This window comes from Halyomorpha halys, unplaced genomic scaffold, assembly GCF_000696795.3.
Source record: "Halyomorpha halys isolate HHAL.00 unplaced genomic scaffold, Hhal_1.1 Scaffold121.1, whole genome shotgun sequence".
In the NCBI taxonomy this organism is placed as follows: Eukaryota; Metazoa; Arthropoda; class Insecta; order Hemiptera; family Pentatomidae; genus Halyomorpha; species Halyomorpha halys.
In genome coordinates this window covers 114,545-142,507 of record NW_027107242.1, presented here as the reverse complement: position 1 = coordinate 142,507, position 27,963 = coordinate 114,545, and the positions used below count along the sequence as shown (strand labels likewise).

General features: G+C 30.6%; 1 protein-coding gene and 2 long non-coding RNA genes across 3 annotated transcripts in view; 2 read left to right on the top strand and 1 right to left on the bottom strand.

Moving 5' to 3' along the window:
• Positions 1–27,963, top strand: part of stw (straw) — a 187,630-nt gene that overhangs the window by 59,568 nt on the left and 100,099 nt on the right. The window lies entirely within an intron of this gene.
• LOC106678070 (uncharacterized) lies at positions 992–5,358 on the bottom strand. The gene is made up of 3 exons (XR_001342695.1): positions 5,344–5,358; positions 2,784–3,002; positions 992–1,396 (listed from the first exon to the last, which is right to left on the bottom strand). It is a non-coding gene; the product is annotated as an uncharacterized lncRNA (long non-coding RNA).
• Positions 3,148–22,249, top strand: LOC106678071 (uncharacterized). The gene is made up of 3 exons (XR_001342696.2): positions 3,148–3,514; positions 11,691–11,772; positions 20,988–22,249. It is a non-coding gene; the product is annotated as an uncharacterized lncRNA (long non-coding RNA).

Sequence of the window (27,963 nt, the reverse complement as noted above, 5' to 3'; positions counted from 1 at the left end):
TTTCGTTTACTTCATTCCCAATAACAAAACTACAGGAGAATATCATAATCAAATTTAGTTTGATAGATTTTTTTACATAACTTGGTTTATAATAAAAATATAATTTAGTAGAATAATCAAGCGATTGATATACATTGATAATTTATGTGTATCAATCGCTTGATTATTCTACTAAATTATATCTCAGTAATATAATTTAGTAGAATAATAATAGCTTAATTGGCATTATGACAAAATCCTCTCCAATATGGTGGAATTCTACAGCAAAGAAAAATTACTTCAAACTATCACTTCTTTAAAAATAAATGAACACAGATAAAATTATCCCATATATAATAAAAGAACAACTTAGGAAAATGATAAAAACAAATACTGCACTGCAAACAAAAACAATAGAGTCATTAAAGAAAAAATAACTAATTACTGTTCATAACGTTAGCACAACCACCAGTTATCGCCCATATATTTACTCATTTCATTCGTCCATCTGGTCGAATCTTTCTCATGTTTTCTCTTGGAATCCAATCGTCATGGACTATCTTTCTTCCTTCATCCTCACCATGATGTCTAATTTTTTGTTTTATAGAGAATCGTAGGATAAATAAATGTCGTTAATACTTCGGCTTTAAGGTATACTGCTAAATTGTTCTTAAATAATTATTTTCTTTTACGTATTCCAACTGTTTACTGTCAATACGAATTGGTATTTGAATGAAATTACTCATAATTTAATTTGGTGTAGGGAATAATATAATAGGTAAATTATTAGGTATGAGAAATATTTAAATGGTGTTATAAAATATTGTCATTTTTACAAACTATAGTCCTGTAGTTTAAAACTATAATAAAAAACATTGCTACTGTTTCATTCCGCATATACAGTAATATGTTTAAACTTCTTTTATACCAGTTATCGTTATTAAAGATGAAAGCAGGATTTTTTTTATATTGGAATAAAGGGATACAATTTAAGGGCATAAATAACAAGAAAAAAATTAAACTAATCTTTATTTTCATAAATAGATAAAACAACGAATTATCACACATTTGACACATTTATACACAGATACGTACAGTCAGATAAGACAATATCACAGCCTCAGATCGTCGTTAGAAATAATTGTATACTTACAAACCGTAGTTTACGAGGACTACGTTATAGAAAAGAAAGCCGAAGAGGAAGCAGAGCGCGGATACGGCTACGGCGAGAACTGAGATTTTAACAAGTTGGCATCCCATTTCGCAACAGAGGGCTGGAAGATTCTCGTCAAGTTCTGGAGGGAGATTCTCGATGACGATCCTAACAGGTTGGGGGTCAGCAGCAGGCTTCGTCTGTATGGTTTGTTCGCTCTTGTCGAGCTTATCATTGTTCAGTTTGAGCTTCATCTTTACTGATCTATACAAAAGACAAGAAGCAATGATGGATAAATAATTAAAAATATTTTATGTATCTAATAGCTAAACAATAAAATAACTAAAAGAAAAAAAATAGAATATTTTCGCTATAAAAAAAGTACTAACTACTAGAACGTACTAAGTTAAGATTAACATTTATAAAAAAAAAAATAATAATAATAATCTTTTCTTTGTACAAATTAAACCTTATTTGTGTTCAGTACTACCTATTTTGAAAGATATTTTAGATTCAGCATTTTTCAATAATTTGTAATTAGTAGTATAAGTAATTTTTTAGTTTGTCCTGAAACGTTCAGATCTTATATAATATTGGCGTGTATATCAATCTTAATTTTCTGTAAGTCGATTCTAGATTTGTATATACAAGAGAATACTATGAACGTGCAATCACCGATTTCAATGAAACTTGTGTCCATCCATATAAATTTTAAATATAGCATTAGCAATCTACGATTTTACTGGGTTTTTTTCCTTTATTCTATTTGCAGTCAAGTATCAATATATATCAATCGCTATTTTTTTTTTTTATATTTTAAGAATAAGGTAAAATACTACCGATTGTATTAAATTTCTACAAAACCAAAAGGCATTCCCCATACAGTAGGCCAGTTTTTGTAAGTTTTTTCTTTCTTTTTTTATTGAAAAGAAGCAAGGCAGAATCCTTTTTTAGTACTTTTTAAAATCCGAATTATGAATTTTCTCATTAATTAACAAAATTAAAAATTGTTGGCTTTTATTTGGAATATTGTTCTTTCCTGTCACTTTCCGTGGTTCAAAAAAAATTTTAACTCATGGAGAAATATAAAATTGATATTTAAAGTTTTATTTATTTACTTTATAGTGATCTTTGGAAGGTTGTAATAATTCGCTAGCCACAGTCGCTTTTTTTTTTTTAACTTCAATGTATGTTTTATTGAATGTTGTATTTACATTTTATAAAAGATTAATTCAATTTAAATACACCATATATTGATTTGATTGGTTTAAGGTCCAATTGATATGCAAATTTGTATCGCAATTGCAAAGAGAATGTTCTGTCCTTGCCGATAAATCAATTTTCTGAACACGTTTTATTGGACAATTCAATTGGAAATACATTTCACTTTGCATTGGATTAATTTATAGCTTATGAATTAAATGGACGTGTAGCGAAACAAAATTCTAATGATTGATTGATCTTCAACCTATTCATGATCACAAATTAAAAACAATAAAACTATTTAAAATTCTAAAGCTTAGTAACACATTTAAAAAAAAATAATTATAATTCCAACTACTAAGCTGGTCTCAGATAAAATAATTTTCATATAACTGTACTCGATTATCTGACCTTATATCGGATAACAAATAATATATAAGAAACTCACCTTAAGGTCCTAAACGATGGAAAGCCTTAGATTTTCTGGAGAAGAACCTGAACATCCGAAACGGGAGGATGCACTGAATATCAGAATCTAAATCAGTGGGTATATATTAAGAGAGAAACGTCATTTCTTATCTCTTTGTCTCTTCCTGATAACGTCGTACGCGTTTCCCACGGTGCCTTTTCAGAGAATATTACGCTTACTTGGAAACTCCTTGTTTATCTGTTAATCGAAACATGAAAAAAAAATACATAGTTTCTTCGTAAATCTTCATAATCCCTAATCATAATGACATAAACAGTAAGATTATATGTACAAGACGTACAGTAATTGATAGATATCAAAATTGAGAGATTTCATTTATAATTTATATGCAATAAATAATTTTTAAGTCAGCTTTATGATATTAAACAAACTAATACAAGAATATTATTCTATATTTTCATCATACTATCTTGTATAATAAACTATACACCTGTTATTCTTCTTTTATTGACTCAGGTATTTCAGTAAATTCATATATCTTGATCAGGAAAATAATATTCTTAAAATATATTAAGATTTGATCCCCCTCATAATCCCTGTAGAGCTCCTACATTGGCAAAATAATGAATATTATTTAATGAATAACAACAAACGAATCAGTAACCCTACAGATAATGAAGGATTCAGTGGCTGATTTTAGTTAGAGGTAAACAATATGCATTCTAAAAAAATGCACATATGCTGTCCATGTAAGTAAAAAAAATAAAATAAATATAGTGCAGAGAAAACCCAATATCTAGTAAAATTAAAAAAACAAAACATACTTTTTGACTCCCATTAAAAACTTGTAGATTATGTATATACTTAAATCATATTTCTAAACATTTTTTTTCGGACCCTCCATTAAAATAAAATTAGTACTTCATACATAAATAATACATGCAATGTATTATATGTACGTTATGGAGTATTCCATACGTTCTTAGCAATCTTTCGGTATATTTTTTAACTTATTCCTTTTTTTTAAATTACCATATTTCTAAACAATGGTTTATTAAACATTATATTAAATTGGTCTGTTAAATTCAACATTATCATATAATATCATAAATATGTTCTGTGTATTTGTTTTGCATTTATTTTAATTATTACATAATATATTAAAATTAAAATCTGTGCCACTACAAACCATAAAGAGATAAGGATGCAAGTACTTTGTAAGGAAGTACTATTACTAGACCAACGGTTGTGCAAGGAGGTGATTTCTTCAGAATCACACTTGACCACCAGATTCTTGCCCAATTAAGGGTATCCAATTTATAGGGCTGGGTGGACTATCCTAGGAGGGCTCCAGAACCCACAAGGTTGACTCACGGCTACAGTGTAACAAAAAACAGTTTTCTGCCTAGCAGGATTTGACCCCGGGTCTTTGGAGTTAGTAGCATCGTACCTTACCATAGTACCACCGCGCTCCCATTACATAATATATACACAAAATTAATAATGGATTTTTTCTTTATTACACTCTGGATTAACCAGCTCTCTCACTTAGCCGTCAACGATGATGAACTTATTTGATTTTACTTAATATACAAACGCAAACATTGTATTATATTTTAGAGTATATATATGAATTCTTTAAAGAATAAAATAGGCTTTAGGATAATACAGTAAGAATGTGATAGCAGACAAAAGTAGGTCATCTCCAATTTTCTCTAACATCACACTATCTTTCATATGACATAAGAATATGTTTTTAATAACCTGGAATAATATATTTTTTGTAAGAATTCATATAACCTTTACTGGCGATTCACTTAAGTTTGCTTCCCGGCACATAGTGAACCATCAGACCCCAGTTTCATAATGAAAGCTAATGGTATTAGTTAAAAATACAAGTATAGAAACAACGTGTTAATTACATTAATACTTATCTTTTTTCATAATAGGGAGGACTATTAGTGATATTACAGGAGTTCAAAAGATCTAAAGTACAAGTTACTATTGTACAAGTCAGTGTATTTGTATTAAGTTAAATCAACAAGACTAATAGTATTAGTTTGTACTTTATTATGAAACAGGCCCCCTTAATGCCTCAAAATTTTTAGAAAAAATAAATAAAATACAATAGTAATTAAAATGTTTGTTTTTTTCATTCACCAAAAATGTTTACAATAAAAGTTTTTTTACAATAAAAGGCTTCTAGAGATCAATTTTTGTGTTAAATAAGGTCAATATATTTGTTTCTATTAAAAAATATATATTTGGTACCAGCTATCGATTCTGGTAGAACTATGTGGGCTAAGATAGGGACGAGTTAAAGGGTTCGTACTGAAAAGAATTATAACCTTATTGAATATTGTAGAACTCCGCTTAAACGGCTCCACGGATTAACGGGTGGTATAAAGAAAATAAATATATACATAAAGAAAACATGAATTTGGTAAAACAATACAATGATACTCTTCTGATTTGTTTTGACTACTATTAAAATTTGAAACATCGTATAACACATACATATGTATTGAACTATATAAAATTGTTTTAGTAAATATAAACATAATTTTAAATTTTTAACCTGATATATGAGTAACAATAATATAGCTCTCCTGCATAACCGGCCGTTTCTTCGTTTCAACCAGGACGGATAAACGGGGTCTTGTTGTATTTATATAGTGAATTTCCGACGATTCCATAGTTCCAGACTAACGTAGGTTTTATCATTAGGACTATTAATGCGTTACGCCATTTATCGATTTTTTTTCCAGTCAATGGTATCATATCACAAACACGCACTACCGGCCCCTTATCGAACTCCTTTTGTTTACAAACAGGAGATAGTTTTGAAAGGGAACAAACATAATAATCAGCAGATGAGACGTAGACTGACAGTGGAAAATTCGTCTGTTATTCTTTGTACGTTATCGATTAGCGAGTAAATGGAATTTGGATTTATCTTAAGTAAACAATATGTTTATTAAGGAAAATCTTAGGCCGATAATTAAAGGCGATAGGACGTTTCTGTGAAATTAAGTATTCAATCATTTAAAAAATATTTGTGACATCGTAAGAATACAATTATTATTATTTTTTTTCTTGCATGTATAAATTTGATATCACAATCCCTTATAGTAGAGTTCGTTTATATTTTTATTTGGGTCCCGAAAGCAGCCGTAGGGGTATAAGAGAAGAATTGAAAGTAATTTTCCACCCGATTGAGTCTCAGTTATTCAACACTTTTCCTTAGAGATATTTATCCAACCCCTCAGGGAAAAAACAAATATACTCATGAATTTATTTTGTGTAAAGTTACACAATGACAAGAGCACGCTATCTTTATTAGATATAATAAAACCAGGGACAATAAAGATTTCAAGACCCCCAAGCTGTCAATGTCAATTTTACGTAAGCATTTCTTTGTACTTTCTTACTTTAATCAGGAATATCATTGAGAATCCACAGATGATATCAATAATTACGACGATAACACCTCATTACTTTCTCATAACATTAAATGGAACATACACTATTTAAAAATAACTCAATAAACTAAGTATAAAATAATTAAGTTATTACATCCACATTTTGAAAATTATTATAGCATCTAATGTAGATAAATTAATTCTATTTGAAAATGTAGATTAGAAACATCTTTTTGGCACGGGAAAATTTAAATTTTGAAATAATCTGAATAAGAGAAGTTGATATATTAACTTTTTAAAGAAAACATCTCAATTGTTTAAAAGTCATATCTGATAGACGATTTTTCTAGCCATAAAAAATTAAAAACAATTTATTGTCACTGTAATCGAGCTAAGTAATAATAATGGTCATTATCTGTAAATATAATGGAATTCATAATTTTAGATGATAATATTGATAGGTTTTATTTTGTTCTTATTTTTATCGTAGTGTAAGAAAAGTAATTTTCTTGTTATTGATTCGATTTCTTACTCTACTAAACCCCAGGAGGTTGCTACGAAATCATTGGCAAAGTTAATCATCACTAATGAACTTAGTTTACTCATAACAGTTATGATTAAAAGAAACAAAGCAACAACAAAAATTATTTACGTATAGAAAAGAGATCTGAAATTCAGACGTTCCGAATCATTACAGTGCCAAGAAGAATCCGTTCTACAATCGGATTACATGTTGAGATACTATAACATATTTCTTCTGAATTAAATCATTAAAACATTTTCTAAAAAAAATCATCGTTTTATCTGTCCATACATGATGGACCAGGAAATATAAATTTTAGAAAAGTGGATTGGATGTCAGTATTTTATAATAATTTTTGATATTGAAATATTGTTTATTAATGTGTGCCTTATTATTGTTTTATTTTTTTATTTACTCCCTATGTCTCTTCTATTGTCATGCTTTACCGACAATCTTTCCAGTTTTTCTACTGTAATCTAATAACATTTTAAGTAGTTACAGTGCTATTTTGTATTAATGTAGGAATCATTTATTAGTACATTTTCAACAAGATCATTGTTTTATTTATCTATACATGATAGACTGGGTAGTATCAATTTTAGAAAAGTGGATTGGATATCAGAGTTTAAATAAATCATTTAGTGATGTTGTCTCTTCTTTTGTAATACTTTCCCAATACTTTTTCTTCTACTGCAATCTAATTGCATTTTAAGGAGTTGCTGTGATATTTTGAATTACTTTGGGTGTTAAATTAAAATTTAATTGTCTTCTTCCGCATGCCATACTGAAAAGATCGATTGTGACTAATATATGAGCATGGGTACAGCCTATGTGCCTTAATCAAGAGATATTAAATGACAATTAATGCAAAAAAAAATTCAGAGAGAATAAAATGTTACTACTTGTAATATAAACGGAAGCTTTTCATGTTAAACGGAAATTTTCTACCAGAATAAAAATACAAAACGTTTTAGTAAATGAAAGATTTAGTCAATACGAATCGTGCGACACTCGTTACGTAAACCCTTAATTGGCTCGATAACGTTATCAGCGCCCAATAAACAGGTTACGAGATAGGGACTCCTTACCTTATATGGAGACCACCTAAGGATCGTTGCGGTTACGTCACCAATTATACAACGGGACCAAAACTCTTAAACATCGTAAAATGGAGTGATTTGAGAACTCTCCTAAAAATCTACGCGATAAATCTGAAGATAGTCAAAATAAAATTACGCATTTTCTTATATTACACGCTCCCCTCTCTACGGCGAAGAAAAGATGTTATTACGCTATTAAAAAGACAGCGTATAGAATCGTTGCTTTGCCGAATTTCGGCGAATTCCCATGGCGAACTTTTGGCCAGAAATTAGGAAACTACCCTCCGATTCTCTCATTCGTCGCTATTGTCAGACTTCCCCAACAACAGGATCACGCCTCCTCCATCACTGAGTTGGCCAAGAACCCTCGTCGATGGTAGACTAAAGACGAAGCCAACGTGGCGTAAAATCGTCGTTATAAAGGAAACTATCGATTCTAAAACCATATGATTACACGCCTCCTTAGAGGATTATCTCTTATAGGTACATCGCTTCCCAATGCTGATACGATTCGTTCTCTTATTCCCATTTACCGAATCAGACTTGCATAATGGGCTTTACCTAGGACAACTTGTCAAAGTAGGCCTAAAATGCAGTGTATAAGTCTGACGTTTTTTTAAAATTTATTTTTGCTAATGCATTGACGAAAACTACAGTCTGACAACTGTCAGTACTTTCTAGAAGGTCATATCACAAAATATCAGATCATATCACCAAATATATCATAAGCACTCACAGATGAGGAAGCTAAAATTACATTAGCCTTCTTTCTAAATTATAACTCCTCTTTGATTTTAATTTTTTTTTCTTTTTTTTTTTAATTTTATTTATTATTTATTTTAAAATAATTTTTAGCATGCCATAGGCGTTGATGGCCAGGGGTTTTATGCCTTGAAGCAACAATAAACATACAAACAAAATATCGAATGGAATAGTAGTCCTTCATTCAGTAAAATCGACTTAATAAACGTGATATAATACATTTTCAGGTCAAATAGCAAACGATCTTTTAAAATATTTAACGAAACAAAATGTATAAAACATCAATTTTTCTCAGGTGTCAACAAGCAACATCCTAAAGATTGTCTGAAATTAAAATTGTCAATACAATCCGAGAGCATAATATCAGCTCTGAACTCTTATGAATTTGTGAAAGTAATGATTAATTTTCATTTTCATGTTATTTTAATTTTAATAATTTATTTTTGAAAAAACAATTGAGATTATTATAATGATTATTTGGCTCACTTTTATGCTCAAACAAAAAACAGAACGTAGGCCCTATAATAAATTACCCTGTTTTTTTTTCAAACGAGAGTGTTTTTAAAGGTGGAAAACTCCTCTACCGTTAGTGTCAATACTATATTTCTAAGCCTGATTAGGTATTAATATTCAGAAATACTTCACTTATAGAAATTCATTCTATGATCATAATTTTAATAGTTTCATAAGGAAAATAATTGCGATTCTGGCTAGACCTTATACCTATATGTTTCATTTTTTAAAATATTATTTCAAGATATTTCATAACTTATGTAAATAAAGTTTATTTTTATTTATTAAAAAATAACTAGGTTGTGAATAATTTCTTCTACTAAAAGTTTCGTTTTCTTTATTAATTACTCATAAATTACTCTTGCATCATTCTTAGAATTTTAATTAACATTATCATTTATTCTAACTATAGCATTATTTTATCTGAGATAAAATCATAGTTATTAAATCTAAATTAACTTATTATTTATATTTTTTTTCTCACAAACTTGTCCTTTCTCCGCCATTTTGTTCTTGATCTATATAATATCTATAATACTTTCGTATAATTGCTTTATCTAGTTAATGAAATATTGCACAAAAGTGTAGCTTTGTGTGAACATACTTCATTATCACTTACTTAATGTTCTTAATTTAAAACTTAATGTTCTTAAATAAAAAAAGAAAATAGGTTTTTATTAATTAAGAATATTACGTGATAAAACAAGGCTCATTATATATTAATAATAGCTGATGTTAGATTTTTATTAATAAATTTAAATTTCGAAGGAAATTATGATTTTTTCCGGGGGTTTATTTCCCCTGAAAAATAAAATAACATAAGTAATAATTTTGCTTCAATTATTCATCGTACGCTGAAGCTGTGATTAACATTTCCCCTGAAGTTTCTATCAGACGAAGCACACTTAGCAACAATTATAATTTTGATCAGTGAAAGGGTCCATCGTGACCGCTAACGAACCAGCAGGTGAAGCTCCAACACCCGAAAAGCCAATGACACAGGGACACTAATGGCCTTGCATTCAGGTATCGATGATAGTGAAACATGCTATGTCGATAGTCCCACAAAAGAGAAACGATATTTTCCCTCGTTACGGGAGCTCCATCCATCCAATGTCACAAATGGCATATCGTTTGTCCTTTCTTCCATTGTCTCATCTTCGACATCCGAAGCCCTGCAATCATCTGACGAACTGTGATTTCTGTTGGGAAATTTACGAAATTACGGTCCCGGCAGATACTCCGTGAAGGACTCGAAGGAGCAGATGAAAAGGAAGTTCTCCTCTTGAGGATGGGACATGAATAGCATTCAATATAAATAATTCGAAACGCATTAAAACCAATAACCTTATTTGAATTTCTATTGCAGCAATAATTTTCCCCACACCTGCCAACACAGCGACCTCAATAAACTAATATAGTAGATCTACAACATGTCCACTCCCTGTCCTCGTTTCCTTGACCCATAGCACTCGAGTTTAAGGCATGCATCCTTTCACTAGCCTTATGCAAACAGGGCAGCCTGCCTTACGCCCTTCCGTGCGCTAACGAACGATGCCTGTCGACGTCTTGCTGCTTCTGAGTAACGAGGAACAATTATATGTACTTGAAAGTGTAATGTGGATGTATTTATTTTTTAAAAAATATAATCTGCGTCTCTCATAAGCTCAAATAAATTCTTTTTTTATGTAAAATTATTTTTATTTAAAGGAAATTTAAAAAATAAAAATCTCTGTCATACTGTTTTCTGACACTTCCTACTTCACCTTGTGTGACATTGATACCCGTCATTTCTGAGAAAATAACGTATTAAAAATTATATTTATCACCAGTTTGACTGATAATGTTTATGAATGAATGTGGATAGAGGGAGTGAGAAATGGGCAGTAAATAGATTGAAAAATCAAGGACCCCGAAAAAATTCTGCATCAACAAATAATTATAAATACATGAAAAATAGAATTACATTAATGATCATCTTCATCTCTAAAATTAGTCACTGAAAAATATGCTAAACCAGAATAATCTGGTAAAAAAATACCTTATCAGTTGCATTTCTGATAAGTTTGGGCATGGTGGGGTTCCTATTGATATAATTTTTTATAGTTGTTGTTAAATTAGTCAATTTTAATTGACCTTTGATTTTATAAAACAATATGACGCAAAAAAATGAATATATTTTTTACATCTATCTTGATTTATGTTGCCATTGTACCTGATTTTAATATTTTACAATTTAGTAAAAATAGCAATATTTTTATAGTTCATTATGTTTTTAATATAATGTTATACTTTTCATAAAAATTTTTCGAATAATTGTGATTAAAATTTTTTTAAAGAGTCAAGTGAATCAGGTAAAGGAATCATTTTAAAATTGCATCCATTTTAATTTTTTCTTAAAGGAGGATACAATTTTAACACAGTCTATCTTAATGGTAATCAAAAATTAATATTATTACTATCAGAATGATTAAACTTTAGAAATTAGAAATGCTTTACCTATCATAATTTTAAAATACATTTGATTAATGATATTTAATTTTGTTTATAAGTTTAACTTTTTTATTGGTCTAACGTTTAATTAATTTTTTTGTTTTTGTTTCAGGTAAGAGTGCCATTTAAATGCAATCGATGCCAAATTCGACAAGTTGACGTCTAGCCGAAATCTTTTTTATGAGTCCACATTGGTAATTACATAAATATCAGTTTGAAATATTCATAATAGTATATTTTCCATTCAGATCATTTATCATACGAAAAACCAAATGGATCGGAATCGCCTTATCTCTTTTTTCATTTCATTTAATCCCTATACATGTCAAAAAATGTGGTTAGAAACCGTTTTGGAAAAACAAATAATAGAACTAAAAAAAAAAAATGCCGTAGTAAAATCAGAACAAGCCCGCTAAAGGGAATGAAATTCGCCACCATTCCACCAAGAAAATATTATAATATGTTATGTAGAACTTATTGTAAACTATAATACAGGTTGCTGTAGAATAATAATGATATTAAGAAAGCAAAAAATATATTAGTATTGTCTACAATTTATTTCAAGAATTTTTGAAAGGAAAAATCTAATACCTATGTCCTTTTTTTTTTGTAATAGCTTCCTACTTAAATTTTACTCAGCATTATTTTTATTTATCGTAAAGTAGATTGAGTAAGTTAATGTCTAGTTTTTAACTTACTCTAGGCTAAGCAGAAAAATTCCGCTTGGGCTCGTATTTCGCCAGTACGATCATCCGTCGTTAGATTGATTTTTTTTTTATTTCGCAAGGATAGAGTGTTATCAGGATCATATTCACCTCTCTAGTCAGTTCTTTCTTGTAATCTTAGAATTAATATATATTCTGACGAAAAAAATGACTAATATTTCTTTCTGTCTGCACTATTCGTAATATCGCAGTTTGCATAACTGTTAGGCTTCCACGTAATAAGCTCCAACGATTGATAAACCAAATCCATTATCAGCGTTACTAATATATGAATGACGGTAATCCTCTCAGTTATTCGAATAAATTTTCTCTTTATGGGAAATAATTTTGCAGAGGCCTGATTATGATGTAAGCAGTTTGTAGTAGAGATTTCCCTGGCGCTAAGAGACTTTAGGAAAGTATTTAAGTATTTCAACTAATCATTAAATTATATATATACATATTAAAATATCTTGATCTAATAATGGATATTTTTTTTTTTACGATTTTCGGCTATAAATCGAATAAAGCTGTTTACATTTCATTTTAATACGTTAGAATTCACTCAATAGAAACAAAGCAAAGATAATAAAGTACATAAAATATTTTTTTTTTGCATCTTCAACTTGAGCCTTTCACCATTGCTAATCATTATGGACCACTATGATAAACCAGAGACCTCATGTACACCTGGCATGAGTTGGGCATGAAGGTCCTGGCATTTATTATGGCGAAGACAGTAGCTCCATCTCTGGCCTTCCATCCATCATCTTGTCTCCAAAGTGACAGCTGCATCAACTAACAAGGAGGATATTCCGGCATCCAGCTCTGTCTCTTCCTCAACTCATACGTCGCGTTTCAGCCATGCTTTACGTAATATTGATCCATAACCTTATAAGAAGAATTTCCAAAAAACTGCGATTTGTCGAATATTTTAGACAAGGTCGCAAATTTTGGCACATTCATTAAAAAGATAATGGCCGTTCTCACTGTTCCATCAATTTCCCACATTCAAAAAGGGGGAACAATTCGATTTCTTCCACACTTTCACCGCCAGAGCATAAGCCTTTGAAAGGGAATAAATAATCTCTTAAGAGCCGCACTGCTCGAAGAAAAAAACATTTTAGAAAAGAAGGGGAAAAAGGGTTTAAGAGAGTGAAATTATATTTTAATGTGGCTTTGATTGCTAGGGGGTGATTTTTTCGCATTTCCACAGACTGCTTTAGACCAAAAAAATGCAATAGACGAACGTTAATAAGATTTAGAATTCAATAATATTTAAGGGCGACATTTGAGTGATTTATCTATTTTAAAATCATTGGTCTACTTATACAAGTAGCACAAGACTCAATAGTTAACTTGCTGGATCAAAAAAGGAAAGTGTGAAAATAAAAATTAATGATGATGAGAGATAGCTGACCGTCAATATTATTTACTGACCGTCAAAGAATATGACATAAAGTAAATAATTGTGCAGAATGAAATTAATAAAATTAAAGTGATAAAAGAAGTGGAAAATAAAATGTATATATAAATAATTTTTCCACTTCTTCCATCACTTTAATTTTATTAATTTCATTCTGTACAATTATTTGTCATTCTCTTTATATATATTTTTTTTGTATTCATAAGTTATTATTTTGTTCTTTGTGTTTAGCCCTGATGAAGGCTAGAAATTGTGGCCGAAACATTGACACTATTAAATAAGTTATTTCAACTTATTTGTGTTATATTTTTACAGCATCCCCCCCTCCCAACCATCTTCTTCCCAAATAAAAATTAATGATTTCAATTAATATTTCACTTAAACTTTTATCAGAAAGGTAACTGTCTAATAGAAATGAAGTGAGTATGCCCTTTGCACTTCACCTCGAGCATATTTCTTTTCAAATACTAAATTGTATTTGAAACTTCTCAAGTAGTATTTCAATATTTACTCATGATAAAATACTTCTCAGTGTTCTTATTGAACTGTCCAAGTGAAAAAAATATATATATGTATTATCTTATTTAGATCAGTCTGGGAAAATGTTGAGAGAAAAACATTGAGATTTATCTAACATTGCCATCGGCAGCACGATTATTTTTATACACCACGGATTTCCTGGATCGAACTTCTGTTCTAATAGAGAGCTACAAACGTTGAGCTGTTTATTTCTCAATATTTCACCAGCATCGAATGATATAGAAAATAAACATGGACTCAAAATAAAAATAGTATCAGTATAATATTGTATTTATAATCAAAAAGGAAGCAATCAGTACGTAAACAGTTACATTATAATAAAAGCATTATTTTATATTATAGTGAATTTTATTATTTAAATTCACTGAAAAATATTTTTTTTTAAATGGTTCAGCTGAGCTCAATGATCTAATTTTTTAAAAACTTAATAATACATGTGTATTATTATACTAAATCTATAATTTTGATAATCATCTATTATATTTTTCAAATATCTTTCCTTGATATAATTATAAACTTTAATGGTCAATTCTCCATCTAATTTTCTCTTAATTTTCATAATCCCACAATCATTTCAATGTATCTTTCTACTTGTTTTTAGCTTCAAAGATTCGGGTTCGAATTCGGTTATGGCAGATAATTACTCGTTTTTATTCTAGAACTGTAGCCGTGAGTGAACCCTCTGGATTCTAGGGCTCTCTGGGCTCTACCCAGCCTCATTAGTTAGGTACCCTTAGTTGAGGGAAATCTGATGGCAGAGCGCGATCATGAACAAATCACTTCCTTGCAAAAACGTTGTTTTTATAACCAAAAATTCTATAGAAGAGGAAATCCTGAGATTATTCATGTAATTTTTTGGGGGGGAGAGAGAGAAGCTCAAATATTACATTGAATACTTATACAGCCCACAATAGAATATTAAGATTCATTTCTCGAGACTGTCCTGAAATAAACACTTATGAACTCTCTATCTACACACTATGGATAATTGAATTAATAATTTTATACGATTTATTACACAAATAATATAAAAAATTCAAAAGTATAAATAATTCAACTATTCTGTAATGTACAATCATAAACAATAAAATGTACGTCATATAATTTTAATGTACAAGCCAAAAATGAATTACCATTTATTATCATAAATGAATGACGTAAAAGATATTTTATATTATTTTTTTTATATATCATTAACTTAATTAGTTTCCACCAAATGTGTACTGATATTTATTTATTTTTTTAAACATGTAACTCCTATTACAAATTTCCTAGAAAATAGGCCTATTTACTTCTAGGTAAACTAAATAAGGTTAAATTATTTTTAAAAATGTACGTGATGACTTTTACCTAAGAGAAAAAGATATTTTTTATTAATAATAAAAGTAATATATAAAACCACAAATATTATTCCATAACTACTTATTTAGAAGAAAGTTTCATCTTCCTTGTTTGTAGGAACCGTGTTTGTAGCTATAAGTAAACCGGAATACATGTTTTTGAAAAACATTAATTTTTTATATGGTTTGTTGGTTGCTCATAAACAGCGTGAACCTCTTTCACTCTCAGATCGAAACCGATATTTTAAGAGCCAATACAGTCTTTTTTTCCTGGGAACCAGTTCTCTAATGCAGCGCAACTGTCTGCAAACTCCACTTTTCCACATACCGAATTGCGTTATGTAAACGGCTCTAAAGTTTTCTTAATTGAGAGAATTCCTGTAATTAAAAGCGGATAATGCAAATGCGGAGATGCGGTGCCGAGAAAGTGGCAAATAGACCATTTATAATTAAATTAGTTCCGCTGCCAGGGGTAATTAAGAACCAATAAGGAGGGTGTAAAAAGAGTGAAAATGGAATGTTAAGAAGAGGAAACCTTGTGAATAACTAATTATAATGCTTTGAGATTAATTAATAGTTTTAATTAATTAGTAAATTGACATTACAAAAATAATTATAATAGCACCTTGTAAGTATTAAATAATACTGGATATTTTGATTCGGATATATTCCAATGCTGTAGTAAATATCTTAGACTTAAGCCCGTTATAATTTAACCACGAATCCCAGATTGAAATAAGCCGAAGTAATCATGTAACAAAAAAAAACATAGATTCAATTCATTAAAAAAAATTTCTTTTTAAGGTTAATGACTTCCAATTTAATTTAATCAATTGTAAAAACGCTAAAAATATAAATTGCACAGCTCTAGCCTACCACAGCATAAAACTAAACCATGAATTCAATTTCGAAAACCCAAAAATAGATACAGCATGAAATACAAAAAGCAGAATATTTCTAGAAGCTATATATATAACAAACTAAAAAACTGACACTAAACACCTAAATACACATTACGTCGACATTTTTTTTTTTTTTTTTTTCATACCCTCCTATAATCATGTTATTGAATATCTGGTACATACATATAGGAGGTATGCTATATGTATATCTGGGTGTTAATGATACCTTGGATTGCCTTTTGGCATTATAAGGTTAGGTGAGGGGTCCATTGAAGGTTGTTACTTGGTTGTCTGACGCTAGTGGATTATTGGAACGGGGAGGGGCCGTTCCGCTGGTTTTACGTCGACATTATAAATAGACTCAAATTATAAACATAAAAATCAGATGAAATAAACGGGTTTAAGTAAAAAATCACTAAGTTAATGTTAAATACAAAGCAAGATTTGTAAAAAATAGGGAGGTAACCAAACAGCACACTGGACATGAGATAAGTTCCAAAGAGGTAGTAAGAAATATAGAGTTATAACTGTGATAAGGAGTAGTGAAGATGCACAAATTGTGACATGATTTCCTAGAAGAAATTATGAGGTGAATATAATTGTGTGAACTATAATGAATAGAGATGGACATTGTTATTATAATAGTTTTTTTATTGTTATAGGTTTAAGGTGCATGAATATGGGACAGTTGTCCCGAAACGTACCATGTGGTGATAATTTAAATAAAAAATTTCATTAAATCGTAAGTCATTAACCTCAAAAGAAAAATTTTTTATGAATTGACTCACCAAACTTCCTATAGAGATAATCAACATAGATTGAGTTCCCTGCTATTAGATAGAGCACATACACTAATACTCTTCAGAGTGGGCGTTCTGTCACAGTCCAAGGGATTGTCGAGATCCTCAACCGCAGAGCTTACGACCGTGTCATCCCACTTTTTGAGGAAAAGCCATAACATTTTCCTTGTAAATGCCAACGGTCTGTGAAGTACTATTTCGGAGTACGTCTAGTTGCACAATCTCACACGCTCCAGGGCCGGAATGCTGAGTGGTCCCATGGTTTAAGGGAATACCCCATAATCAACTTGAAATCCAGTAGGGGAGGATAACCACCACGCCTCAACTAGGCTGTCTGTTTTGGACTGAACTTTGAATCTATTCGAATTAAACTGGATATCACTTATAATGACATCGGATATAACGACATATCGGTTACAGCAAAGAATATTTTCAGACTCCTGAACGTGATAGTCTGTATGTAGTGATTAGTTATAACAATTAGTAGTGATAATCCGGTTTAATGACGGTATATGCCTGGTTCCTTGGATGTCGTTACAATCGATACCCAGTATTCCTGTTTAGAAAAAACCCACATTTTTTTTTTTGGAAGGTTTTTGAAGTTAAGCATACCAACAAGCTATTATAACAAAATATAATATAGTAGTATACACGATTGACAGTCAAACTTGAAATCAATATTATTTACACTCAAAATTCATGCTTCAAAGAAATAACCAGTGTTACTTGTTGAACTGCAGAGTTCAATTTATCTAATAATATGAGAGTGGGCAAAAATTCCACGGTGGTGGGTGAGGTAATCTTTTAGGCTATAATAACACACTACAAGAAATATAAAAACGGAACCAAATGAGAGGAAAATAGTTTAGAAGCTTCATCATGGCTGTTCAAAGCGAACGGGTCTTTTTTGACCGCAACCCTGACCATCTTGTTATATTTAAATTTTAAATATAATAATTTCCTTTAGCCCTCACATCAGCCCCACCCTTTCCACTACTACGTTTGACTCACACTTCATGAATCGTTGGTATTGCATAAGAAATAAGAGACACAATTAGAATAAACAAAAGTCAGTATATTATAGCATACTTTGTTCCTTTTCTTGGATAAGAAGCATTCCGATTGTTTAAATCCTTCCGTTATGGAAAAACCCGGAAGAAGTACCTTCGTTAAGAACCCATGACAATACCGATCCGTACTTTCACGATGCAACCATAATCGCAAGAACAATGAAAAATATTTTGCAAAGAAGATGTGTAAAACTATTTTTTTTTTTAACATTAATAAATTCGAAGTTCATTCAAAGTACAGTAGAAGCCCGTTTATCCGTCGTTGCGGTGGGACCAAGATATCACCGGTTAAGCAGAAAAACTGGTTATCTGGAATATATAATAGAAAAACTCCAATAATAATTTAACTCTAGACCTTATAGCATACTTTGTTCTACTTTAGCCTAAAAGCCAGTTAGGGTGTTTTGATTTAACGGACTGTACTTCATTTTCTTTTTTTTTTTTATTACTAATCTGGATAATCGGCTAAGCAGAGGTCCTACTGTAATAATCCTTTCTTTAAAATTAAATTTAAGTGGGTGACTTCCGGCAATGCGGACAGGCAATAGAACAGTCGGGAAATTATGTTCCAGCTTAATGCGTGTTGTACTGCAAAATAATAAAAAAATATATTGACCAAAAAAAAAATTTAAAACCTAATACATGAATCTAAATCATTGACATAATACATTAAAAATATGACTGGCGTTCATTGTAACTATATCTAAAACAATCAAAGTACATCCACCTGTAAGACATGACGATCGAGAACTTTTAATGGGTTCTTTTCTCATGTAAGTCAGTTTATATTTATTTCGCTTATGATATATTTATAACATTACCACTCTGGGGCTGTTTGGACTTCAATGAAAATCTCCAGCTATAAAAAATAAAAAATACATTTACTTATTAATTTAGTCATTCTTCTTAATGACACACAGAACTGTACAGACATAAATGTTTCACTAAAAATGTGTTTGGAGTAATCAGCCGATTAAGTTATTAACCGAGAGTACTCACTCAATCCTAAAATAATTATATTAACTGGGGCATAATCCACAGTGTAGGCTTTAGCGGAACCGATTTATTTTTAGTATTTTCCCGAAAGTTAATGGAGTAATGTGGCCCCACATTGAGGCGAATTTACAGTAATCATTTACGGCTGCGTCTTTTGGACAGGTTAAGCCTACCGTAAACTGACCCGAATTCGGCGCCAGGGCAATTTACGGCCATTTATGAGTTTCCACTGAAAATTTTTACAGACACTTTCCACCAACTATATAACATTAAAGTATGTTATTGAAAACACTGTAAAGACAGATTGCTGCACGTAGCCTGGAGAGACTAGTGTTGATTTTTGGAAATTTTCACTTTAATCTGCTGCTCGCTTGAGCCTACAGCATTGTGCACCAGAACTGTGCTGAATCAATTTCTAGGCTCGAGTTTTTGGGCCTACACGCAACTCTTCAGCGCCGGTTGCATTTTGGTTCTTGATTTTCAATGGTTCGCTTTTATATGTTTAATCTAAATCTTCACGCACCGGCATATCAACAATAGTAATAAAAACCTTTGACCTGTTTAGTAAAAAGAATTTATTTACATTATTAGATTCAATACTTTTTTTAGAATTAATTGACAAGTTTTTACAGGATGTTTAATTTTCTGAGTATTGTTTTCTGTTAGTGTATTTTGAATGCGTCATTCAGGATGTACCATCAAATATGATAACATGGTTTAAGAGCCGAGAGAGGAAAAATAAAGAGTAATTGTTTTGAATCTCAGGAGATCTTGAAAATAAGTGAGATAAAAAAAAAAATCAGTTTCTACTGTCGTTCGTTATTAAGGGGAAAAAATATATATCTACCCCACTCTGTTAACAGAATGTTCAAAATTTAAATTAACAAGCAAATGTAATTTTAATCATCCAAAATGGCCGATTTAGCTACATATGTACCCGAAACACAAGTTAAGATGTCATTATCTTAAGATTTCTATTCCCTTATCATATTAAAATATGATACGGAAACTTCAGCGGGTTAGCAGCGCAATTTTACCCAAAACACTTGAACTCTGACAGAAATTCAATATCTGAACTCTTAACCTTTTTTTATTTTTTGTTTTATTTTCAATTCTTATGTCATGTTTTTTGAAGCAGTACTCAATTATAAGATTTTGTTTTCATTGAGGAAAACAAGAAATGTAGAAATACCTACAAATGAAAGACTAAGAGATTAATAACTTAAATTATTTAATTTTCATTTTTAAATTAAAGTAAAATTCTATGAGTAATTGCTTGAGATTTTAGAACATCTATGCACTTGCCAGTAAGATAAACAGAAAATTAAATAACCGTTATATATTTAATTTATATAAGATTAAAATAAGCAGATGAAAAATTGAATCCAGAATTCTATGAACTATGATTTGTAAAAAAAAATCTTGAGCGTTATCTTTAAAGTCATGGTTTAATATCATCCAGTTACGCAGGTTGTTACATCCTTTCACTAAGCTCGTCCTCAATGGATGAATGGACTAATTCAATTTTTTTTCTTTCATTGATATTAGATAAAAGAGCATAAAAAAAAATCCTGTGAAAGAACTCATTCTCTATAGGGATCCTTTAATAATGAGATCCAACTGTTTTCCAGGTGAGATCCTCCGGCGTTACCAAACGCGGGCCAATTCGTTCGGAAATATTCGGCAACCGTTCTAAGTGAATTATTGTCAATTAGTCGGATCGTTTCCAGGATCGGAGGATGAAGCAAACAGCAGTTATAGATAATGTAAGTGCCCAGCGGCCATTGTTGCACTGGCTTTGAATTGTAACAATCGATTTGGTAAACGGTGTACTTTCACTGTTGCTGGGGGCAACCTTACGTCTCTAAAGCGTCACCCGCGGGCCCGCGTGGAGTCAGTGTGGCTGTCACAGGGCATATTGTAACGGATAACGAAACCATACTGTGCCTAACAAAAGCACAAACAAGACTAAATGAATAATAACGATTTTGTATTCAATTTTCAAAAATAGTGAATGTGCAATATAGTATTGTGATCTATTTCCAACAATTGGTGATCGCTATGTCAACTTCTTAAAATATTTTCACAAAGAAAGCTCCTAATAACTAGCAAGTATCAAAAGTTCTCTTTTCTTTTTATTTATTTTCCAACTGTAATTGTTTCCTCATCCTTGTGATCATGTCCCTTACCTTACAATAGTGATCACCTATAAGATAAGATAAGATAATGTATTTACTGGCTTATATTAAAATGTAGCCATGGAGTCTGCCCCAATTGATGTTAGTAAATTAGTTTACCAATGTTTAAAGCTTATATTAAAACATCGTATTTTGATTATATTTTTTAACAAAAACATGTGAACTGCAACTGAATACCTACTAGTAAGTAGGTATACAATGTAATACCATCTAGATTTAATGTCTTATATACTTAATGTTTATAGTATTGTATAAATAATCATGAAAAAAAATGTACACTTTCCAATAATAATTAATTTGATATAAAGTAAAAAAAAAAACTGGAAAGTTCCAAAAAATGAAATTTCTTTAGATGGCAATTGTACTATTTTAAAAAATACCAAAATTAATAATTATTAATCTTAATGTATAAATAAACACAAACATTCAAATTTATGATTATTTTTAAACTATGTATTTGTACCAGTGTTTTTGTGAAGTCAAAAACACGCATAAGAAAATAAAACTTGTTAAAAATCCAAGTAATCATGTCCGAATAACCAGTTTCCATTCTGTTGTAGGTTATAGGTATGTATCATTATTATTATAAATAGAGCGAAATTCAAATCCTAAATTTAATCCACTCTATTGATACCAAAAATCCTTGATTGCTTATCTCTAATGCTAATCCATCTCCAATTATCCCGAATGATCGATTGTATAGTACACTAAATGTTCATAATTACTTTTTATCCTTACATTGAATCAAAAAAAGAAAAATGTAATAAATTTTCTTAAAGATAAATTATTCTGTCATAAAATAATTACATTAAATCCTTCTACTTATTTGAGAGCCATCATCTTCGCATACTTGAGTGTATATTTCCTGATGAACACACACGTTAGATATTTTTAACTTATACCACCCGCTGTCGAGATAAGAAATAAGATCAATCTTAAATCTATATTTATTTGCTGTCGGCAATTGATGATTTTTTTTTTATTTATGAATCATGAAGTCAATGGATAATTATTTTGTGATATCTTATCATTTTTCCATGAACAATCCAGAAAGGTACTTTATTCTTTCTTGAGATAACATTTTCAAAAGTCTCTGGGTATCATTTGAGACGTTAATAAAATAAAAACAAATGTTATACTATGATATTTTTATGTAGATATACTTTGAGAATTTAGAAATAATAGTGAGTAGTGATTTCACACAAGGAAGAAGAAAAATCAGACAGACAAGATGTAGGTTTGTACTGGCATGGAACCAATAAAAATATGCGACACAGACTTTCCATGGAACACATGCCCGTTATTGTACACACAAATGAGTACAGTACACAGACTGGCCCAAGAGATAGCGTGCCGTCACTGGACCAGATAGCCAAGACACGCGAGCCTTGAAGAAGGGCATTCCACTTCGCTGGCACTACTTCAAATATTTAAAGTAGGCGATCCCGTTCATCCAGGTCAGCCCATTCCTAGACCAGTTATGCGGCACTCAGTGTCTAGTGCATCTTTCATTGCCAAGAATATATATATTTATTTGGCTAGTATTCATATAAATAAAAAACTAAATTCCTCGTGTATATAATTAATTGATAGTCATATGGCCATTTATGGAAGAAAAAAGAATAAGAGATATTACCTCATCAAACCCATCGATTGCAATACTCAAGATCCGAAAACAAAGTTGCATAGGGTGTTAACTACCATAATTTTTAAGTTTGTGTCAAGAACGGTTTCCAAACTCTTTTGGCACAGAATCCTTCCTAGGCTAATAAAAAATTCACGACACCCTAGTCCAGCAAAAAAAATCTGCATCTCAATTATCCATAAATTGGTTGAATATGCAGGGAAAAAGAAAAAACAATGCAAAATAAATGCTGAAATGTATCGTATATTTCCTATTTTTATTTTAACTTTTTGTTCCTTTTATTTTCTTATGTAATATTTTCAGAAAATGGTATTTGCTTAGGGTACCCTTGGCATACGCTTGGTACTCCCAAGGGTGCCGGAGCACCCAGTTTGGGAACCACTGCTCACTATCTTCGGTTTTCTATACGTGTGCATTAAAGTAATATCTAATATCATTTGATATTGAAAAAATATTAAATAAATTATACACTTTAAAATAGTATCAATTGAGTCTTTAGTATCCAATGATAAAATAATGTTTCAGTCTTTAAAATGATAACATTTAATTTTAATTATTTATTAAATACTATTTGAAGTAACATCTGCAAATGGCCTTTCTTCAATAGAGCTATGAGCTTAGATGGAAGGCCCAGCCCGCGAAGAGGTTTATATAACCGGCACCCGGCGGAATGGGAAACGTGCTCGGAAAATGGGGGAACTCTTAATCAAAGAAAATGCAATCAGCGAATCCATGATTGGACTGTTGGTACATACTTCGATTGGACTGTTATACGCTTCTTTGTCTTGCAGTGGGGGGTTTATCTTCTGTTTTATAATTCGCCATTTCATAGACGTTTTCAAAGTTTCGCAACGCTGTGGGGCCCTCGTTGAGAAGACCTGTCCATTTTATTATCAATCGTATTCAATTGCTATTTCAGATCCACTTTTGCAACGGTCTTCAGAAATAAATATTATGATATAAATGCATATATGAAAAGCAGAGCTCCATTTCTAAAATCATATTTTCCATTCAATTTTTTTTTTCTTAACTGATTTAAATGTGCCATTAAATCTTTGAAATGCATCCTCTTTGATGGTAACCGGTAATGTAATGAATTATTAAGTTTTATCAATTTTCAATGGATCCCTATTAACCTCGAAAAATACTAGTGGTAGGTACATTCAAACAACATAAAACAAAAGTATCTATTTCCTCAAAATCATTAATTGTATATAAATAGTTAAACCCTCCGTTTAAATAATTTCTCTATTATTTTTACAGGAATCATTTATATTCCATGTTCTATGGTTAAATTTTAAAAAAATTAAATAAAAAAATTCTATTCGGCCCCATAAATGCAACCCCCTGTTTTCTATCACCTGCTTCATTACGTCAGATTTCTAAGCTACTATGCTTCACTATTTGTGTATATATTTTTTTTGCTGCCTCAATGGAGTAAAGTCCAAAATATACAGTTTAAAATAAAACGAAAATTTTTTTTTTGGGTTGGGATGTCAGCTGTATAAACCGTATATAGAATGGGACCTAAGATACTACCTTGAGGAACACCGGTGGACTGAGTAAAAGAGTGATGAGTAGGCTATTAAGTTTCTCAATTTAGTTATTCACCAACACAAAGCATCATAGGTATTAATTTTCGATATATGCATCATCTCAGCAAACGAACATGGCCTGATTTCGCTTCATAGTATTGACCAATGCTAAGAGTACAAGAGATGGTATTTTAATTTTTTAATGCAGAGGTGACTTGCGCACTTTTTGCTGATTCATATTAATTGTTAACCAATTTTCTGGTAAAGTGCTTCTGCGAAGATACTGATGGGATAAGGTCATCGTTAAAAGAAATATCTTCTACAAAAAAAATCTGCACTTCATCATATTTCGTTAATTTGGGTATCAAGAAATCATAAGTCATAACCTGTATAGACACATACGGCATAATGATCTATACGTTAATATAAATGAATTTAATTATATTCAGTAATTTTTAAAATTCTAATACTTTTGTTCTTCATCACCCAGTATTATCTAGATTATTAAATGAAACCTATGCTTTTGATGTAATATCTGATAAAATCTAAATTGAATATCTAAGCTAAAAGCAGACTCATTTAAGTGATTAAATATCTGTTAAACCTATGTATATCAACAAATGAAGCAGAGACTCGAGAAGCATAATCAAGTAAGAAAGTAGAGATAAGCACAAAGTAACGCAAGAATAAATAAAGACTTGGTAGAGCAGTAATAACTCAAATAATGACCCAGAACGTTTTTCGTTAATGGTGTTTCGAATGCTGCCATTCTGAAATTTCAAAAATAGTATTTTTTCTAAGCCTATAAATTTGATCTGAAAATCATTCTGAAAAAATTTCTGACAAACAGCCTGACTCAAAATTATGCGTTATTAAACTTAATTAAAAAAAACATTTCCGAGAAAAAATCTGATACCATACCTCTATAAGTGAATCCAATTATAAAATAATCTACGGTTCATATATAAAAAAAATAATAATTACTTAGAAAGTCAACCTGGCGAGAATTCGCCATTTTTTCAGATTTTTTTATGTTATATAATTACAACGATTTATTTTACATATTCTAAAAGTTCCATGACCTAATTATCCGATCTTTTGACTGGTAGTCACTTAAGAATAATGCTTCAAATTTCAATTTTCATTTACAAAAGTAAATGGTGAATTATGATAAACAATATAAATTTTAAATTATTATTTTGTAGTATCGTTTATTTCATAAAGTTCATAAAATGCATCAGTAGCGAATTAGACTTGAACGTATGTACTTAAAAAGAAATTTGATAAAGATTTCCAATTTTAACAAATACAACCTCAATTTATATTCAAGATGTATTTTAGAGAATATGGTGATTGATAGCTAATAATAATTGGTTTGAAAATGGTCTAGAGGCCTGAAACGTTACGTGGTTCCATGTTTTTCCTGAACTATTTATATTAATATTATAAATCATAAAGATCCCTCACACAAAAATACAAAACAAAAAAAAAAAGCTAATGCATGAGGTAACTAAGAACTAACAAATGATGTGGCGAGTACCGTTATAAACAACTATCAGTTTTACAACACTATTAACAATTATTTAGAAGTTCCCCTATTAGTAGAAGACATATGCAATTTTTAATTAACGTAGCCAATTAATAATTGAATTAAATAATGAAATTCCTAAAAAAATAAAATCAATTCTGCCTAAGAAATATTGAAATCCATCGTATGTGTAATTAATTTTTCACACCATTATTTATTTTAAAATGTTAATAATTGGGATTCCCAGGGTAATTACAATTAATTATTAAAACTAATGAAAATAATGAGAAAAATTTTAAGATAATTGAATTGAACAGTAAGTGAACAAAAACTGCGATAGTTTGTGATGTTTGTTTTGTTTTATTTATTTAAGTGTTTCGACCACTAGGGTCATTTACACTGAATTTACAAAGTTAGTACATTACTATTGACATATTTACAATGTTACAAGGTGAGAAAGATATATATAATTACAAAGTGAGAAAGTTTAAAAATTAACAGTTACTGTTACAAGTTACATTACAATTTACAAATTTAAAATTACAATTACTATTACTATTACAAGTTACATTACATTACAATTTACATTTTACAATTACAATTTATTACAAGTTACATTACATTACAATTTACATTTTACAATTACAATTACAATTAGTTAGACTATATGTGATCATAAATATTAATGATTTTTAGAAAGTGAAAAAGTTTTGTTATTTTTGTGGGATCTTCGCTCAACATTTCCTGTAAATCTGAAGAGAACCGATGTGGTTCGTGAGCTATACATTCAGTGAGAATATGCCTAACGGTGAGATCGTTTCCACAGTAGCGACACGTCGGTGCATTTTTTTTTTTCATGAGATGACCGTGAGTGAGTCGAGTATGGCCTATCCGAAGACGGGTTAATACCACATCTTCTCTCCGTAGCAGATTCAAGTTTCTGGTTGAACGTTTCACTGTCTGTTGGACCATTCTTAACTTGTTGTCTCTCATGGTGAACCATTCATCTTGCCACTCTTGCCATCCAATTTCTTTTATCCATGAAATAACATCTTTGCATATTGATGATGTTACGACTTGGCCTGTCTTTATAGCTAGTCTGGCCTGCGAGTCTGCCTTTTCATTCCCAGTGATCCCACAATGAAGTTTGTGATGTGCAATGCACTTTAATTAGATTACTGAGGATGTGGTGAAAATCTCGAAACGTTATATAAGAATGTAAGCATAAATGACAGAAATTTATAAATGAAGAGTTATAAAGAATTCTAATTATTTTTCACGATAATAATAAATAGTTTCATTCCCACTAGACCTACTTTTTCACAATTAGAATCCTGATAGTGAAACCAGCGAAAGGGTTCTCCTAAGCCGCTAACGAACCCGTACAAGTCGATAGGACACTGTTAATGAACTGGCATTGGGATATCGATGATGGTGAAACATAAGCTTTCGATCGTACTACAAAAGAGAAACGATGTTGTACCAGGGTATATCGTCTGTCCTCTATTGTCCTATCTTCGGCATCCAGAGTCCCGCAATCACTTCTTGAACTTTGGCTGAGAAACTCATATAATTAAGGATCCAGAAGATGCACCGTGAAGGACTCGGATACGTCGAAGAAATAGAAACTTCTTTTCAATGGAGTTCTCTTCCCAGTTCCGTTCTATGGATAGAGCTTGACTCATATGTTGAAAAGCGGCT